Source organism: Mirounga leonina, unplaced genomic scaffold (genome assembly GCF_011800145.1).
Source record: "Mirounga leonina isolate KUSES-001 unplaced genomic scaffold, KU_Mleo_1.0 Mir_151, whole genome shotgun sequence".
Classification (NCBI taxonomy): domain Eukaryota; kingdom Metazoa; phylum Chordata; class Mammalia; order Carnivora; family Phocidae; genus Mirounga; species Mirounga leonina.
Window position 1 is genome coordinate 74,202,371 of NW_023270377.1, and position 13,207 is coordinate 74,215,577.

Here is a 13,207-nt window from a genome sequence, read left to right on the forward strand (position 1 = left end):
GCAATAGATGTCAGTCTTTTAAAATGTATGTCTATCTCAAAATTTCAGCTTCCCACAATGCCTATGTTTTTTCCTAAATTTCTATGTAATTATTTTCAGTAGCTCATCTGTATGAATTAACAAGCCTGCAAAGAAGCTCCTCCATTTCCTGCTTTCATCATCTCTTTCCAAGGTGTGTGAATGTTTCTGGTTATGTTACTATGTGACATATTTTTTATCTCAGATTAAATGCAATTATTTAAAAATTACATGATGTTTCAGATATTCCTCCTGCTAGCATCTGGGTTCATTTTGCAAGTAACTCTTGAAATTATGGCTCCAGCTATTAAGCCATAATACAATCTATGATTCCCCCCCATATACCACATGATTTTGCAAATCTTGATAAAACTTCCAAGTAAGCACAATTCACTTAGCATAGCAATTTGGAAAATAATTAACCATGCAGTTGAATCCCGAGATAGTGCCTTTGTATTCCTCCTGGTCTGCACTGACATTCATCCAAGACATCAGAAGGGAAGGACTTGTAGCCTCAGTTGCAGTCCTGGGAAGTGAGAGTTTAGTGTCACCTCCTCCAGGGATTGAAAGTTGGAGGACTTTGCAGCCCATTTTTTAAAGATACCAATGTGCGCCCATATGGATCAAACCCATGCTAAACCAGAGAAGCTGCTTTGAGTTTCCACCCACTGGAATGCCCAAGAGTCACCCCTCCTGTTACTTTAGTCAGACAGATCTGGCTACTCGCCGAATGCGTTTCCTGGGTTTTTCACTTTCCTGCCTCCTCTGTATCTGCACCTCCTCTCCTCCCAATTCTTGCCTGGGTTCTTCATCTTGCAGTTATTCTACCTCCTCTCGCTCTTTGTCATCTCTTCTTCCTTCTCTTTATACCCTTACTATCATCTTTCTTCTCTTTGCTGGCTCCCTGTCTTTGATGTAAGAGAGAGTCTCGGTTTAGAGTAAGGCAAAGTAGAAGGACAAAACTTTTGAACAAAAGTCTCATAATCCCCGGTACTGGGAATCTCTGAAACAAGAAGTCCAACAGTAATAGTAGAGAAGTAGTAACGGTAATAGTTATTACTCACCACACCTCCTTGAGGTAGATGTTATCATTACCCCCATTTTACCCATGGGGAAACTGATTTGCTGAGAGATTAACAAAGTAACTTCTCTGGGGTCAAACAGTTGACACAGGGAGAAACAGGGATTTGTCTGTCTTCACGTTTTTATTTATTTTTTTTTAAGATTTTATTTATTTATTTGACAGAGAGAGAGACACAGCGAGAGAGGGGACACAAGCGGGCAGGGGGGAGAGGGAGAAGCAGGCTCCCCGCTGAGCAGGGAGCCCGATGTGGGGCTCGATCCCAGGACCCCGGGATCATGACCTGAGCCAAAGGCAGACACTTAACAACTGAGCCACCCAGGCACCCCTGTCTTCATGTGTTTAAAGAAGAGATGATTAGCCCTAAAGGATCATCCAACCACAAGCTTTCTGTTACAATCAAGGGAAATATTCAATGTAAATCTTCCAAGATTTACTGGTAAAAGGTCTATTGAAAAATGCACTTTACATTCTTGTGATTCTTAATTTTATCTCCAATTACATTGGAGTCATTTCCATAAATGTGAATTCTAGCATAAATATTTATGTCAGTTATTATAAACTAACTGTACACATAAAAGTAAAAAACGAAACAAAACAAAACAAAACAAAAAAAAACAAAAACAAAAAATCCCATGAAGTTCACCATAAGCTTTTTAGCACACAGGCCTATCCAAATATGAAGATAGCTTTTGGGCCACCTGAAACTGTAAAAATTAATCACTTTTGATGATTAAATGATTAGGATCAATAGATACTTGCCCAAACAAGAACATTTTTGGCACTTCTCAATGTGCAAATTTATCACCATTCCTTCTAAGCAGCTCTTATTATTCCGTTTATTGTGATGTGTTGTGTTTATCTTTCTGTTGCCTGATAGAAACTGCTATGCCCTTGCCCATACTTATTTATCACTTGTCAAATTTATTTTGATTGATTTGTAATTTTATTCTGCGTTCTGATGAGAACGAGGGCTCAGTGGTGTGGCTGGGATTGATAACCGGCAGCAAACAGTAAGCTAGCTTGGGCCTCCCACTAAGCGGCCATGTGTCTTTCTCATCTCTTTACGTGTCAGCATCCTGTTCTGCTAGTGAGGAGTTGGGGCTGACATCACAGATCCTTTAGGAACCTTACAGTCTGATTTTTCCCCTTTACTGGGGAATTAAAATGTAAATGAATGAGGGTACTTCTCTAAAAATAGGCTGCTGTTCCCCTTGTATTTATTAGTGTTTCCAACTCCTTGTTATAGGAGATGAATGATACTTAAATAAAGATCGCCATCTTGACCAAATGAGGGTTTCATTCTTGCTCTAGGCTGGTATCTTATGCTTCTTCTCTATCATTTGAAATATTATCTGTCATGTTTTTTTCTTCTGTTTACCTTGAATACACTGTATTTTATTTTCATGTATAAAAAGGCACAGTATGAGTATCTCTCTATAAAACATTGAGTACATTTCTAAAACTCAACACCATTAAGTTGAATCACCCAAAAAGAAGACCTTAGGTAAAATCCTCTTTACCTCTTTACTTCACTGTTTGCTTCTGCACTATGAATGCTGACTATAACACTGTTACCCCAGGGGAAAGTGTTAGAATAACTGCTAGCATGGTCTTAGTCCTACGTAAAAAAAGCTATTTATATAAAGAGGTATCAACTATGAGATCGAAACTTATCAGGATTTCTCTTTATAATACATTGTTGTAATAGTTTCATTCATTTGGCCATTCAACAAATATTTATTGAGCACCCACTTTCCCCTAGACTAGGATTATAGCATGCGTGCACACACACAGACAAAGAGCCGGCCTTCATGTGTTTATATTACAGTAGAAGTAAAACCAATAATAACAACAACAATAATAAAATTATTTATCAGATGTCGATAAACATCATGAAGTATAATAAAACAGAATAAAAGAAGAGAAGAGACTGGGAGAGTGTGAGTTTAACTTTTAAAGAGTGTGAAGAAAATCTCTGCTAAGATGGCATTTGACCAGAGTTCTGAAGAGAAGGAGGGTTCAAGCCAGGCAGAGGGAGCAGGTATAACGTCCCTGAGATACGAGTACTTGTGGTGTGTTCTATGAATGGCAAGCTGCCATCCTTGGCTGTAGTCGAGTGTGCAAGCAGGAAGTAATGAGAGATGAAATACCAGTACAAAGAACATAATGTTACGGGCCCCTGAAACACAGCTTTTGCTCTGAGGGAAATGGGCTGTCAGTCCAGTATTTTGAACTTTGCAATTACATATTGTAGGGACAATTAAAGTAACCAATCATACTTAGCATTTCTATATATCTGCATGCAGGTATTCTTCTAACTCATTTTACACATGTGCTCAGTATGTTTTATTTTTTTATATTTATTTATTTATTTATTAAATTCAATTAGCCAAGGTATAGTACATCATTAGTTTTTGATATAATGTTCAATGATTCATTAGTTGAGTATATCACCCCGTGCACATCATATCACGTGCCCTCTTTAATGCCCATCACCCCGTTACCCCATCCCCCCACCCACCTCCCTTTCCACAAACCTCAGTTTGTTTCCTGGAGTCGAGAGTCTCATATGGTTTTTCTCCCTCTCTGATTTCTTCCCATTCAGCTTTCTCCCCTACCTTTATTGTCCTCTGCACTATTCCTTATGTTCCACATATGAGTGAAACCATGAGATAATTGACTTTCTCTTTTTGACTTATTTCACTTAGCATAATACCTTCCAGTTCCATCCATCTCGATGTAAATGGTAGGTATTCATCTTTTCTGATGGCTGAGTAGTATTCTATTGTATATGAACCACATCTTCTTTATCCATTAATCCACTGAAGGACATCTGGACTTCTTCTACGGTTTGGCTCTTGTGGACATTGCTGCTATAAACATTGGGGTGCATATGCTCCTTCTTTTCACTACATCTGTATCTTTTGGGTAAATACCCAATATTGTAATTGGTGGGTCATAAGGTAGCTCTATTTTTAATGTCCTGAAGAATTCCATACTGTTTTCCAGAGTGGCTATATCAGCTTGCATTCCCATCAGCAGTGTAAGAGGGTTCCCCTTTCTCCACATCCTCGCCAACATTTGTTGTTCCGTGTCTTGTTAATTTTAGCCATTGTGACTATTGTAACATTGTGGTTTTGATTTGTAAGCTCAGTATGTTTTATAAGACCACTCTAGTTCCTGAGTGGAGAAAAGACCATAAAAGCTCAAGGTTGTAGAAGAGGAGATTATTCAGATGGTATGTGAGAAACATATGCAATCTAATGGATAGGTGTGCATTCTACATTTGAGCATAAAATACACAGAATGTTCACACAAAAATAACATTTTGAAAGCCTAAGTACATGAATAACTTCAGAAAAATACACAGCTTGATGATTTTGAAATTCAGTAATGTATTTTTTTAGAGATTTCATTTTTTGGGAGTAGTTTTAGGTTTACAAGAAAGTTAAGAAAAAGGCATAGAGATTTCCCATATACTCCCTGTATCCACACATTTTCAACATTATTCACCAGGATTGTACTTTTTTTTTTTTTAACAAGGATGAACCCATATTGACACATCACAATCACCCAACATCCATAGTCCACCTTAGAGTTCATTTTTGGTGTTGTACATTTTATGGATTTGGACAAATGGATAATGAAATATATCAATCATTTTAATATTATACAGAGTATTTTCACTAACCTAAAAGTTGTCTGTGCTCTGCTTATTCATTTTGCCACCACATCCCTGGCAACCATTGATCTTTCTATTGTCTCCATAGTTTTGCCTTTTCCAGAATACCATATAGTTAGAATCATACAGTGTGTAGCCTTTTCAGACTTGGTTTCTTTCATTTAGTAGTAGACATTTAAGTTTCCTCTATATCTTTGCATAGCTTGATAGCTCATTTCTTTTTAGTGCTGAATAAAATTCCATTTTCTGGATGTACTACGGTCTTTTTATCCTTTTAACTACTAAAGGACATATTAGTTGCTTCCAAGTTTTGGCATTATGAATAAAGTTTGGCATTATGAAAAAAAATTTTTTTTCAAGGTATACACACATTTTATTTTAAAAAAGTTTACAGTTTTCATTATACACAACTATTAAGAGGTTATAATCAGAGTGGGCATTATACACATCTGTGTGAAGATTTTTGTATGAACATTCGTATTCAACTCCTTTGGGCAAATAACAAAGATCCTGATTTCTGGATCATAAAGTAAGAGTATGTTTACTTTTTTTTTAAGATTTTATTTATTTATTTGAGAGAGAGAGAGAGAGACTGGGAGGGAGAGGGAGAGAGAATCTGAGACAGACTCTGCAATGAGCACAGAGCCCAATGTGGGGCTTGATCCCACAACCAGGAGACCATGACCTGAGCCAAAACTGAGTGGGACGCTTAACCAACTGAGCCACCCAGGTGCCCTGAGTATGTTTACTTTTGTAAGAAATTTCCAAATTGTCTTCCCAAGTAGTTATACCATTTTTCATTTCTATTAGCAATGAATGAGAGTTCCTGTCGCTCCACACCCTTGTCAGTGTTTGCTATCGTCAGTGTTCCAGATTTTGGCCAATCTAATAGATGTGTAGTGGTATCTCATTGTTGTTTTAATTTGTATTTCCCCATGATATATGATGTAGAGCATTTTTTCACATGCTTATTTGCCATTTGTATATCTCCATTCGTGAGATATAGCTTAAAGTCTTTGACCCATTTTTAATCTAGATGCTTGCTTTCTTATAACTGAATTTAAATGTTCTTTGTATATTTTGGGTAACAGTCCTTATCAGATATGCTTTTTGTAAATATTACCTCTCAGTTTGAAGTTTGTCTTCTTATTTTCTTGACATTGTCTTTCACAGAGCAGAAGTTTTTATTGAGTTAATTAATTTTAATGAAGTCCAGCTACCATTTATTTTTCAGATTGTGTCTTTGGTGTTATATATAAAAAGGTCACTATACTCAAGGTCATCTAGGTTTTCTTCCTATGGTATCATCTAAGTATTTTAGAGTTTCAAATTTTATATTAAGATCTATGATTCATTTTGACTTAATTTCAGTGAAGGCTGTAAGGTCTACATCTAGATTCATTTCTTGCACATGGATGTGCAGTTGTTCCAGCATAATAATGTATTTTAATGGTGTTTTCTTTAGTCAAGAGTTTTTTACTAAAATTTGTTAATTTAATTAGCAACATTTTAGATAAACTACTATGTAATGTCATTTTTAATAGATGGAGAGAAATTTGGTACAGAATATATGAACTAAAACATATTTATAATTAATTGAATATAGATACATTTTTAGGTAAGTGGAAGCAATACTATATATTCCTATACATTTGCACATATATAGTATGCAATGCTTAGAGTGGTTTAAAAATGTATAAATACACAGTGGTATACACACACACACACACATATACATTGCCTAGAAATATTTAAATATGCATGTGTGTATACTAAGTCCTCACTGAAAGATTTTTAGAATTTTTTTGACATATCCTGCTACAGTTTTATTTGTACAAGTAGCACAGGAAGACAGCCACCCCACGCAGACAGAAATCCAGGGATCAAACCATACCTTCCATCCTCATGTCGGCAAACAGAAGCCTCTACCCTGGAGGCTTCGTGGGAGCTTGAGCTGCAGCAGAAGTCTGGGCCTTGGCTGTTGGCCTGCAGAGCCAGAGACTCTTGGCAATGTAGGTACGAGTGTTTCTGAGTTTGGGGTGAGCGATATAAGCAAGTCAACTGAGCTTGCAGCTGCCACCCTTTGGGATCTGGGCTTGACATCTTTGGGCTTAACAAGGGCTTTAATAACCTCAGCACGTGTACTCATGGCCTTGGCACTATTGGCCTGCATCTTCTTCAGGCCCTTTTTCTTGTGCTTCTTGGCAAAGTGCACGTTCCTCAAGAAATTGGGGTTTGACCCCTTAAGAGATTCAGATCTTCATATCTTTCTTGTTGTTGCTTCTGTGCCATTTTCATGACTGATTGTGTATGGTATGGTTCTTGGACTTGGCTCTGTCTGCACCAAAGCCCATGGCTCCCGAAACACCTTGTACCTGAAGAGAAAGAGAGAAGTAAAATTTTTTAAAACTTATTTCTCCATGCAGTCATTTTTCTTCTTAAAATATCTCACACAAAGTTCCAAACACAGCGAAGGTGCAATAAGGGTAAATGATTAGTCTCTAATCACATGTTTCTGACTATTTGGATGATGCTTTCATTCTCAACATTGTTCAAATGGGAAATATCTTATTGAATATTTTACCTACAAACAATTCATGTGCCACTCAGGATGCCTTTAACCTAATCTCATATTTCTTTTTCTCTAACAATTAATAGTGGAATCTAAGTCAAACGGAGGGTGGCAAAATTTTTAGCTATCAATCATTTTCCAAGTTTTCCACCTCAAGGTGTGATTGTTAAATGAGATCATACACATGAAAGCACTTTGAAAAGAGCTGCACAAATGTTAATTACCATTTCCAGAATTTTTTTTTTCTAAATTTCAGCTCTGCTACCTAACTAGATGCATGACTTTGAAACATCCTTCAAGTGATTGGTTAGATCTGGAAAGCTTTTCCCCCCAGTGTTTCCGCAATGTTTCCTATGACCCTTCTTGTCCTTCATGTCTCATTTTCATTATCACCTTCTCAGGGAAGGTCTCCATGACTCACCAAAATAAATAATTCACTCTTATTTTTCTCTTTCCTGGAACCCTATCCCTTTTTTCATCCAATTCACCACAGTTTGTAGGTATGTAATTGTAGTTTTTGTGTGGGACTATAATGCCCATGAGGCCAGGAACTATATCCATTTCATTCACCACTGTATCCCTAACACTAATCACAAGGCCTGACTCAGAACATTGGCTAAATAGGGATAAAAATAATTCATCTATTTATATTGAACATTGTTATGATGATTAAACAAGATTATTTATGTATAAAAGATTCACAAACTTACAGGAGTAGAGAAATTTAAGGTGTTATACTTATTTTGAGGAATAAGTTTAAGGTATTAGTTATCTCCAACCTGTTCTCCACCAACCCCCCAATGTGAAGTACAAAGCACACAGAGGACAAGGACCAATAAATGTATATGCTTTATCATTCTGGTCTTTCTCTTAAAATGACAACGTCCAATCATGGAAAAATGCCAGGATCACATGAAGAATACTTTTCATGTGGTGAGAGGTAGGAAGATGAAAGAGATGAGACCTGGAATCAAAGTAAGACCAGTAGCCACTACTGCTTGTCACTGCCACCCCTTGCCCCCACCTTGAATTCTCATGCCTCAGATAGAAAAAAAATCATTGTCCAGAGCAAAATGCCAGTTAATTTGAACTATTTCACACACAAATGAAGCACATTCTCGTTCCATCCCCTCTAATGTCTTTTAGTGAGGAAAAGGCTCACTAAAATAACATACTTGTTTCCATTCTGACCTTGTCTGGATCATCCTCTTTGGTAAACTAATTGACACCATTATGTATTTCATACTTGTACAAATATATGAAAAATTGAACATTTTCAATATCTGGCCACACTTTCTCAAGTTTTGGGCTTTATTACTGAGTCTCCATTAAAAAAATATACAGAGAGTATTGTTTTACCTGTTGATTATCATACAGTTTTATGGATGATCAGGAATCTCAACTTCACTTTAGTTCTGCAGTCAACTCTTGCTGCTATCTGCTAGCACCAGAACTGCACTTTTCTCTATTTTACATTCTGTAGCAGGAAGATGGAAAATAAGAGGAATAACATAAACTATTTGGATTTTTGGAGACCGGGGAATAACTTATGGGTTTGGGACTCAGCATTAATGAAGTATGCACCTTTTGGGGGTAGCTTCCGGTGTTACAATCACAGGCAACATTCACTATCCATCCCAGAACATTCAGGAACTCGAGTTTAAATTTTTATTTCTATTTATATGTTGGTAGATGTAGATATTTTAGTCAAAATTAAATGCATATTCTAAGGCGAGGAAGCATAATTAAATCCAAGAAAAGGAGAGATCCCTTGCAGTCTGTATGAACAGGCGACACATGTTAGAGATGATGGATAGTGATATTTAATCTGGAATGTCAAGCCTCGTGAGATCTCATCAAGTGTATGTCAAGATGAGGGATATTCTGAATAGTTGAGATAAATGTCTGGTGCTTTCCCTCAGGGATATACAAGCATATAATTTAGTACATGAAGAAGAGTAGGAATAAAGAAGGCCATAAAGGTAATTTGAGTCCAAATATGGAAGATCTTTAATAACAAGTGAAAATGTAACACTTAAAATAAGAAATAATGGATCCCTGCCAGGTTTTGAGCAATAAATTGACACAATTAAAGCTTTAGTGAAATTTGTGTCACAGCTATAAATTAAAGTGAAAAGCAACCGGAAACAGAGAATTGAGGTTTTTAGAAAGTCTAAAGGTTAAGTAATAGGGCCAGATAAGAATGGCTAAACCAAGAATTGTGGCTGTTCAAATAGTCTAAGACAGAAGGACTCCCAAAAAACTTCTCATTAGAAATGTGAGGCTCGAGATCTTGTGAAAATCGAGATAAAATTTCGTAAATTTGCTGAAATTATGATGTGCCCCCAAATGAAGCATTAAAGTTTCAGCCAACCCCCAAATAATAGTAATTCAACAATTGGCATTAATTTAGGCAAAGTCAGGGGCACCTGGGTGGCTCAGTTGGTTGGGAGTCTGCCCTCGGCTAGGATCATGATCCCAGGGTCCTGGGATGGAGCCCCACATCAGGCTCCCTGCTTGGTGGGGAGCCTGCTTCTCCCTCACCCCCTGCTCGAGCTCTCTCTCTCTCTCTCTTGCTCTCTCTCTCAAATAAATAGATAAAACTTTAAAAAAATATTTAAAAAAATTTAGGCAAAGTCAATGTCAATGTATACTATTATGTTCTGAGAAAAACACAACTAAAGATGCACAAGAAAATTATATACAAATCAAATGAGAATTATGATAAAAATGGAAACAGCTCTAGACTGTGAGTCAGGAGACATTTTTTCACAAATCATTAAGCTTCCATGGACTTCAATTCTGTAACTACATCATAATAAGTGCAGATATGCTGTCTTGCATGGCCCCTTCCAGTTTTCTTAAACCCTATCACCTATGACTCAAGAATTGGAGATTTCAAACTAAATACTCTCTAAGATTGTTCCCAGCTATAAAATTATATTATTCCATAAATCTATATTTTACATGTTTTGAAAATTTAAAAAATCTCCTGTTTTCTTAACTATAATTATATTTACCAATAATCGGACTAACCTTAATTGGCATTTCATTGGTTGTATACATATTTTGGGAAAATGTTATAAGGTGATTTTTTTCCACCATTAAATTCAATCATCTCCCTCTTAACAGCTTCATCACATTATAGTTAACATGCAATGAACTGCACATATTTAGACTATATAGTTTGATACGTTTTACAAATTTATATATCCATGAAGCCATTACTACGATCAAGATAATGAGATATCCATTACCTTAGGAAGTTTCCTTGGGACTCTGAATGGCTTTCTTCTGTCCATGCTCCACTTCTTTCAGACGCTGGGGTTTTTTCCAGTTTGGGGATATTGTAAGTAAGTTTCTATGAATATGTGTATACAGTATTTGTTGCATTGTTTTCAACAAGAAATCAGTCATTCTTGTCTTTGTTCCTCTGTACATAATTTATCTATGACTGCTTTTAGATTTTCTCTTTATTACAGGTATGTGAAATTTTATTATGATTTACCTAGATGTGGTTTCTATCCTATTTCTTGTAATTGGGGTTCATGGATAGTTTTGGATCTATGGGTTTATAGTTGTGGTCAAATTTGGGGAGATTTTGGTCCTTACTTCCTCAAATATATTGTTTCCTCTCCCTTCACTCTCTTGTCTCCTTCCTTCTTATTGCTCCAAGGACGCCAAACACATATATGTTAGGCTTCTTATAGTTGTCCCACAGCTCACTGGCACTGTGATAATTTTATTTGTTCTTATTCTTTTTGTTCTCTGTTTCAGTTCAGGTTATTTCTATTGTTATATCACCAATTTTACTCACCTTTTCTTCTGCAATAGCTAATCTACTATTAATGCAGTATACTTTCCACCTTGCATTGTATCATTTTCATTTCTAGAAGTTTGATTTATTTTTTCTTCATATCTTTCTTATGCATCCTTAAATTTTAGATGAAATGGAATACAGTTATAATGTTTTAATGTCATTTTTTGCTAATTCTAACATCTGTCAGTTAAGGGTCAGTCTTTGTCCTCACTATGGTTTGTATTTTCCTATTTCTTTACATCTTTGGTAATTTTTGAGTGGATGTCATAAATCATTAGTCTTACCTTAATGGGTTTTGAGCATTTTTGTACTTCTATAAATATTCTTGGTATTTCTTTTGGGACAAAATTAAGTTTTTTGGAAAGAGTTTAAACCTTTGAGTCATGCTTTTAAGGTTTATTAGTCAGAAACAAAGTAGTAGTCAGTTGAGGTAATTATTCACTACTACTAAGACAAAATCTTTCTGAGCACTATACCCCTTGGTCTGCGAATCATGAGTTTTCCAATCTTCCTGGTGAGAACAGGCACTGTTCTAAGCCCTGTGGGATGTCTTGTTATTGTTCCCTCTAATCCTTTTGGGTGGTTTTCTCACATATATTTATTGATTAGTACTTACCTGAATACTGGAGGGAATGTTCTATATTTCTCTGGAATTCTTTTTTTTTTTAAAGATTTTTATTTTTTATTTGAGAAAGAGGGAGAGCAGGGGGGGAGGGCAGAGGGAGAGGGAGAAAGAATCTTAAGCAGACTCTGTGCTGAGCACAGAGCCTGACGCATGGTTCAATTTCACAATCCTGAGATTGTGACCTGAGCTGAAACCAAAAGTCATTGCTTAACCAACTGTGCCATCCGAATGCCCTGGAATTCTTTCTAAGGGTAGATCTCTGCTATCCTGAACCAACTCTATCTGCATCTGCTCAACTCAGAGTGTCCTCTGGCCTTTGCCAGGGTCTCCTCTCCCTGTTCCCCAGCCTGGCAACTCAAGGGAGTAAGCTAGTAAAATTGTAGGGCATCATTGGTTTGTTTCCATTACCTAGAGATCACTGTCCTTCATTTTCTAATGGTCTTTTTCTGGAGACCATTGTATCATCTAGTTTGCCCATTTTTGTGTCATTGCAGAATGGGAAAGAGTAAATTATGGTCATGTTTATTTCATGTTGTTCAAAAGCTCAATTTCACATTTTTAGTTTAAAACTCTCAATCTCTCATGACTTTTAATAAGTTGCAAGGGTATTCTATTTTTTTTAATTCTTATTTGTATAATTAAATATATTAATGTGAATCTTCCATTTGCCCAAGAGTAACAAACTTCTTTCGGAGGCATATTCATATAAAACCTTTAAACCATGCTCTTTCTACTTACTGTGTCCAGGTGTCCTGTCATCATGAAAACTGGGTAGTATCACCCAGGAAATGATCACTGACAACCAAAAGACATCTCCCCAAGATGGCATTTAACTTGAACTCAGTACTGCCTAAAATCAGTCTCTTTACTTGGCAACTCAGAAAATGAATCATGTCAGTGTGCCTTCACATAGATACTTGAGATTCCTAGCTTCAGCTAAAGAATTAGAGCATTCTACACAAAAAGAAGTAAACAAATTAAACAAAGGCCAAAAATGAAATAAAGAAATGTATATTGAACACCAGTTTTAGGCATGGACACTGACATGCAAAAATAAAATACCCATTTGTAAGTTTACAATGAGAAGTATAACCATTAATGGAAACCACACAGCCCTTTTGTTACGATGTTTGTTCTCTTTCTATATGCAGGCACTGAAAAGTCAGCATGCCTAGTGACTAAAAATTTATATGTAGAATAACATAAAATAAGTTAATTGCAAATACATTTACCATGGTAATGTCCATTGTGAAAAACAGATTTCCAAATAGAATTAGTGGAGAATATAAATTTGAGTTTATAAAGATAGATTCAAATGCTGCCTTGAGTTGTTAAACCTTCCACTATATCTTAAACATTATTCGATTTGAAAACCACCTCTCTCTATATTAGATTTTGAGTGGAAT